Source organism: Canis lupus, chromosome 23 (assembly GCF_048164855.1).
Source record: "Canis lupus baileyi chromosome 23, mCanLup2.hap1, whole genome shotgun sequence".
Lineage (NCBI taxonomy): Eukaryota > Metazoa > Chordata > Mammalia > Carnivora > Canidae > Canis > Canis lupus.
The window spans coordinates 47,893,109-47,900,902 of NC_132860.1; the positions used below are offsets into that span (position 1 = coordinate 47,893,109).

The 7,794-nt window shown below is 35.2% G+C and overlaps 1 long non-coding RNA gene across 1 annotated transcript in view; it reads left to right on the forward strand.

The window, feature by feature from the left end:
• The window catches only part of LOC140615613 (uncharacterized), a 62,101-nt gene extending 57,851 nt beyond the window's left edge, over window positions 1–4,250 (forward strand). The window contains exon 3 of the long non-coding RNA XR_012016108.1: window positions 4,128–4,250. This is a non-coding gene — a long non-coding RNA (uncharacterized lncRNA). The remainder of the gene's footprint in view (window positions 1–4,127) is intronic.
• The last annotated feature ends 3,544 nt before the right edge of the window (window positions 4,251–7,794 follow it).

Genomic DNA, 7,794 nt, shown 5'->3' on the forward strand with positions numbered 1-7,794 from the left:
GAAATGGGTTGAGGTAACTGGGTTGATGGGCACTGAGGAGGGCACTTGATGGGATGAGCACTGGGTTTTATACTATATGTTGTCAAGTTGAACTTCAATAAAAAATGAAGAAAAGATACATATGTGTCCAAAGTCATCATAGCATTTAATACTATTCAGTGGACGCCAATTTTTATAGCCCATCTGTCTTATGGCAATAAGAAAATGGAAGATATTCAGCAAACACTGCTTTACCCACTAATTATTAGTATTTAGCACACAGTTAGTCCTGGCAACATTCCTCTAATTTTTGGTTCAAATACCTCTCATTATTTAATTGACAGATGATGGTGAGTACTACTTTTTCTTTCAGTTCAAATGTAAAGAGGTAGTAAATATGCCTAGATACTCTCAAGGAAATGGAATACATCAATTATGAAGACAAAGACCTCATGTTTTAGTGGTAGGAATTTTGTGATGGGAGTTTGGAATGAGACATGTACTTTCAAGTCTTCCAAATTGGGAAGGAAGAAGTAAAACTGTCACTATTTGCAGATGACATGATACTCTATGTAGAAAATGCTAAAGACTCTGTCAAAAAATGACTAGAACTCAAAAATAAATTCAGTAAAATCACAGGATACAAAATCAGGGTACAGAAATCTGTTGCATTCCTATACTCTAATAATGAAGCAACAGAAAGTAAAATTAAGAAAACAATCCCATTTACAACTGTACCCAAAACAATAAAATACATAGAAATAAACTTAATAAAAGAGATGCAAGAGCTGTACTCTGAAAACTATAAAACACTAATGGGAGAAATTCAAGACAATGCAAAGAAATGGAAAATCATTGTTTATAGATTGGAGGAGAAAGTACTGATAAAATGTCTATACTACTCAAAGAATCCATGACTATATGGTCCATTAATCTTTGACAAAGCAGGATAAAATATCTATTGGGAAAAAGAATATCTCTTCAATAAGTAGCATTGGGAAAACTGGACAGCAACATGCAAAAGAATGAAACTGGATCACTTTCTTACACCAAGCACACACACACACACACAAAATCAAAATGGATTAAAGATCTAAATGTGAGACATGAAATCAAAAAAACTTTTGAGGATCACTCAGACAGTAACTACTTTAACATGGGTCATAGCAACTTTTTTCTAGATACGTCTCCTAAAGCAAGGAAAACAAAAGCAAAATTAAGCCATTGGTACTTCATCAAAATAAAAAGCTTCTGCACTCAAAGGATATAATCAACAGAACTAAAAGGCAAACTTGGAATGGGAGAATGTATTTGCAAATGACATATCTGAAAAAGGGTTAGTATCCAAAATATATAACAAAATTATAAAACTAAACACTCAAAAATGAGTAATCCAATTAAAAATAGACAGAAGACCTGAATAGACATTTTTCCAAGAAAGATATCCAGATAGCTAATAGACATATGAAGAGATGCTCAATATCACTCATCATCAGGGAAATACAAATCAAAACCACAATGAGATATCACCTCACACCTGTCAGAATGGCTGAAATCAAATACACAAAAAACAAGTGTTGGTGAGGATGGGGAGAAAGGGAAAACTTCTTGCATTGTTGATGGGAATGTAAACTGGTGCAGCCACTCTGGACAATAATATGGAGATTCCGCAAAAGATTAAAAATGGAACTATCATAAGATCCAGTAATCACACTTTTATTTATCAAAAAAATATAAAAAGATTATTTCAAAGAGTACATGCACCCCTATATTTATTGCAAAATTATTTATAACAGCCAAACTATGGAAGCATCCTGTGTCTGTTGATAGATGAATGGATAAAAAAGATATGAGATAGATATATATTCTATGTATATATATATATATATATATATATATATATAGAAAGAGAGAGAGAGAGAGAGAGAGAGAATCTATCATCTATCTATCATCTATCTATATCTCCATCTCCACAATGGAATATTATTCAACATAAAAAAGAATGAAATCTTGCCATTTGCAACAACATGGATAGAGCTATAGAGTATAATCCTAAGTGAAATAAATCAGTCAGAGAAAGACAGATACAAGATAATCTCACTCCTATGTGGAATCTAAGAAACAAAACAAAAAAGTAAAGGAAAAAAAAAAGAGAGACAAACCAACAAACAGACTCTTACCTACAGAGCACAAACTGTTGGTTGTCAGAAGGAAAGTGGGCATGAGAATGGGTGAAATAGTGGATGAGATTAAGGAGTACCCTTATTGGGGATCCCTGGGTGGCGCAGTGGTTTGGTGCCTGCCTTTGGCCCAGGGCGCGATCCTGGAGACCCGGGATCGAATCCCACATCGGGCTCCCGGTGCATGGAGCCTGCTTCTCCCTCTGCCTACGTCTCTGCCTCTCTCTCTCACTGTGTGCCTATCATAAATAAATAAAATAAATTTAAAAAAAAGGAGTACACTTATCATAATGAAAAAATAAAATAAGTTAAAAAACAAAATAAAATTTACCTTCCTTTCTCCTAAAAACAACTACAACAACAACAAAAAAACATGTACCTTCAGACAGTCTTTGAGAAATTGGAAAGACAGGAACAGAACCCAGAAATATCTGTTCTAGCAAACACTTCCTTCGTGTTCAATATGATCATTATCAACTCTTTTATTATTTCAACAGAATAAGAGTCATCAGATGTTTCCTGGAGTAAAGATGGGTACCTATACTATTGTCATCATCATTGTCATCATCATTACTGTCATTCTCACAAATATTTACATTAAAAAATGTTCAATTTATAAGATTTTTGAACACAGTAAATTATTGCATATTCACTGATATTTGATATAAAATAGTAATTGCAACATCTTATAGATGAACATGCTTAATTGATATTTCATAGTTATTTCCTGTAATAAGACTAGTTACTTTTGTCAAGTAATACAGGTCTACCATGACTGGCAAATATGGAAGAATTGGAAGAATATTTTCTAATGACAATGGTACATGCCTCTTTTCAAGTATATATATATATATGTATATATTTGAGAGAGAGAGAGAAAGAGAGAGAGAGAGAGAGAATGAGCTAGGGGAGGGGCACAGGTAGAGCTCAGTGGGGCCTGATCCCAGGATCCTGAGATCATGACCTGAGCTGAAACCAAGAATTGGATTTTTAACAAACTATTTTCTATATATTTAAATAACTTGTCTATTTTGCATTTCTACCCATCTTAATCTTATTTCTCATTTGCCAGACATCACCCTTTGTATTTGAATATTTTTATTAGGACTTCTCTATGATATTTAAGTTACACTGTCGTTCATGAGTTAAACTTCTTGTCCATCATGTAGAAAATGTGTTTTTTTCCTCTTAACATTAGTCAGTAATGCATACCTTGCCTTCAATATCTGATTAGATTAGTGTTTAGGCTCAAATCCAACTCTTAATTATTGTTTCATATTCCCTATTGAAATAGTTGTAATTTTACTATTATTAATCTGCTTTTTCTCTCTTCTTCTTTTCTTTTGTTCTTTATTGTTCTTCCCTCAGAGAAGTCTGAGAACAACTGATTTTATAATCACAGCTGCTTCTCTTGTTTGTCAGAGTAAGCATTTGTGAGGCCCCAGACTGGTTCAGCTGGTAGATCACACAACTCTTCATCTTGGGGTTATGAGTTTGAGTCCTTCATTGAGCACAGAGATTAATTTATAAAAATTAATAAATAAAGGTATTACCTATGTTAAAAAAGAATAAGTATTTGCTAAGGACACCTGAAATTTCTTCAGGTAATTAACAATCATAGCCAGTATTCATTTTGACAGTTTTATATGTTTCAAATGTGATGTCATTTTATAGGCAATTTCTCACATAACCCTTAGAAAATATTATAAAGTATTACTACAGGCATTTAAAGGTGAATAAAAATCTCTGAGTATGTTGTAGAGAAAATGCTACTTTTTTCATCAAATTTTGATTTTTGTTTCACAGCACCAGGGAAGTCTATGCAACCCAATATATCTTATAGTTTGTAGGCCTATGAATGGGTTCTGGCAATGAGATGTCAGTAGCGGTGACAAACACCATTTTTAAATCATAAATTCCTGAGGGCTTTTTTTTTTTTTTTTAATGTTACCTGTTTTCCTTCCACAGTGACTTCAAAGGCCACACTGTCACGGCAATGCCATTAAATAGGAAATGCCTGGATTTCTAAGATCCCATTTGGAAAAGTGCTTCTGATCAACACAGAAGATAAATAGAAGTTAATTATGTTAAGCTATTGAGTTTTTAGGTGTATGAATGACTGAAGTCTATTCTGATAGTGAGTGGAGCAACAGTTCTGTGTGAAATTGTACATAATTAACCATAAGCAATTGCAAAGGTCTTGCCTGCCAAGCCTCAGGGGGACAGCTGTCCTCCCACACCAGATGTGTCTCATAGCTAGCACATTACAGTGTCCTGGGGGAGCTGCAGTGAAAGACTCAGCCCCTCTGAGTGGGACATGCTTCTATACACCCTAGCTCAGTTACCTTCACGTGGAGCTTCCTTAACAGGGGCTTCAGCTCAGGCACTGTCAGGCACCTCTGTGGAGACCTCTGTATCAGGAAGTCTTGATTAGAATACTTTTCTCTATTCTGACTCAGCACTTTTTCACTCCCTCACTCATCTTAAACTAATAAGGGATCCTTTTGTTTAGGACTTCTCAGCACTGAGACAACCCCCTCCATCTACACTGATTCATTTGACCCCAGCATGGGACTCTTCCTTGGGTTCATCCAAGTAAAGAATTGGACACTAGAAAGCCAGCATCATGTTTTGCCTGTTGCTTAATTGTCACAATAAATGAATAAAGGCTTGTTTTTTTTTTTTTTTTTTTTTTTTTTTTTTCATTTTGGCTCATTGTCCTATTCGACCACCTGGGCACCTAGCAGACTAATAGGGAGAGATTAAATAATTTGACCAAAATTTATAGTTCTTGAGTGCCAAAGCTCTGACCATCAACACTCCATTCCTGATTCCAAAGCCCTCTCTACAAAATGAAGGGTTAAATTAGTATATCTCTAACTCTTACCCAGACTAACCAGTCTCTGTTATAATTGCCAAAGTAGATTTATATAGATTTAGGTTTTCAAAAGTCCTAACAAGGTGAATAGCCATAGATGTTTAAGATGTTCTTGTCACGTTGATGATAAACAACTTGTTTTTTAATAGTCATAGAATTACATAGAATACATAGATCTGGATAGCAATACCTATTTGTGAGATGCCTGGGTGACTCAGTCAGTTGAGTGTCTGACTCTTGGTTTCAGCTCAGGTCATGAGATTAAGCCCCGTGTTGGGTTCTGGTTCAACAAGGAGTCTCCTTGAGATTCTCTCTTCCTCCCTCTGCCCCCTCCTTGCTCTGTCTCTCAAAAAATAAATAAATCTTAAAAAAAAAAAAGTGATACTGTTTAATGATTTGTTTTTTCTCGAAATGGACACGTTTGTCTCTAATTATAAGATATAATATATGAGTCACTGGGCATATATTGTTAAACTTCAGAGAGGAAAGTCTAAATGTTCATAAAAATGCTTCTATTCTTTCAAAATAAAAATTCATCAGACGTTATTACTCTGTGATTTAATTATCATTCTGTGTTGTTTTCTGTAGGTAGTGTCATCTATTGTTACATCTGTTTTGTGGTAGAAAAACAAAGCTTAATAATATCCCTTTACATTTCTTCTAAGACAAAAAAATGCTAATAGTGTAAAATGAACAAAAATAATTTTGTTTCAACCCACACAGGTTATTGTGTTATAAAGACTAGGAAATAAGTAGATTAGAGAAACATTCTGCTTAAAATGACAGAACTAGAGTAGGACCTGAGTGTTAAACAAAAAAGCTTTTAGTCTTGTGAACCACATCTAATTCTGAAATAACATGACTTTAGTTTGAACAACATCCTCCCACTTATGACCTTTCTTGTACACATGAGCAGCACTATTCCAACTAAAACTCTAATACAAGTGAGTCAGAGAGAAAAACAAAATAGCCAAACTCAAATCATCTCAATAAATAGTTTACTATGGCTTATTAAAGTTCTTTTTTTTCATAAAACATCTTAAAATGCCACGTTAATGATTGGAATCCACATTTCCATTGATTTACTCAAGTATTATATATATATATAATTCATTTAATATTTGCTGTGTATTAACTATATACAAGGTAATGATCAAGAGCATGGCCTAGTAAACATTCTGTACCCTAATCTCATCTCAGGCCTGCTTCAAAAACAACCTGATTTGCAAAAATATGTTAGTATTGTCCTCTGGAGTTATGACCATTGTGCTAAATCCTGGATTACATGAGAGTTTAACCAAATCAATAAATTTTCCCTATATTTCCCTATTCTCTGTCTCCTACCTCAACTGCCTAAAGTATAAGGTCCATGAGGACAGGGGCCAGGGCTGCCCGCCAGAACATTACTTTGTATATAGTTAATACACAGCAAATTAAGGAAGGAGAAGAAAGCAGTATTTGTCAGAAGAAGAAGCCAAACTGCAATATATGTCTATTTCAGAGCCTCAGTTGATGTTCTTTGGAGATTGTGAGTAAAATGGACCATGAAAATGATCACAAGTCAGGCAAAAATGGCTGGTCCTTCATACCACAAGTCATTCAAAGTGGACTAGCCTAGAAAAGGCCTACCTTCAAGCCGATGGCTTTTTGCATGAGGCAATTCCTAAGGTATTCTATTCCTATAGCTAATAGATATTTGCTGACAGTGTTCCTAGACTCTGTGGTCCATTTCTTCCTAAAGGGGTATCTAGGGACATGGGACACCTGGATGGCTCAGTGGTTGGGCATTGCCTTTGGCTCAGGGGATGATCCTGGGTCCAGATCAAGTCCCACATCAGGTTCCTTGCAGGGAGCCTGCTTCTCCCTCTGCCTATGGCCCTGTCTTTCTGTGTGTTTCTCATGAATAAATAAATTAAAAAAAATTTAGAAAGGGGGTTTCTGAATGGAATATCATAGATACATATAATAGCCAATGTTTTGCTCTGGTTGAATTTTCATATATTTTCAAGAAGCAGCTCCTCCAGAGTTCAGGTAGTCATCACTTCCTAGAAAAACCTTAAAAGAAGAAAAGGAAAACTACAACTACTTCTATTGCAACTGGTCTCAGTATCTCAGACAAGCCTCACTATCTCCCTTCTCCCTTATCCATTTTAGATTTACCTTGATGGCTTTGGTGGTCTACCAGGTGGCCTACCTAGATCAATATTCCTGAAACATGCCCTATGGTAACCATACCTCTCTCATACTGGGTTTGTTACACTTGCCCATTTACTATCACAGTGGTCAAGGTAGTACCAAAAAGTACCTGAGTGGATCACCTGGGTACCATCCATACTCCTCCCTTTGTTGTGCAAAACAACACTATATCATTCTGATGATCAAGGTAAATTACTCAATTACTCCAATATGATGCCTTTTTTTTTTTTTTTTCTTTTTGGTTCCAGAACACAGAAGACAGAAATGTCCAGGCCAAACCACATTTTTTTTTTAACTTCATGACTCTTGCATTTTTTTTCCCTCAATAGCAGAAATGTTTCACATTTCAGAATCAGGATTTCTAATCCTGCAAACTTTAGAGTTTCAAAGATAGGAAGCTCAATTATTCAAGTATGTCATTGCATTGATAAGTAAGCTGCTCCTGCTTCCACCCTTGGTTTCTGGATCCATGTATGTTTCCATTTGGAGATGTAGCTCTATATACAAGTTGTAGTAGTTTCCTGTTGTTGCTGTAATAAATTACCAAAAACGTAGCAGCTT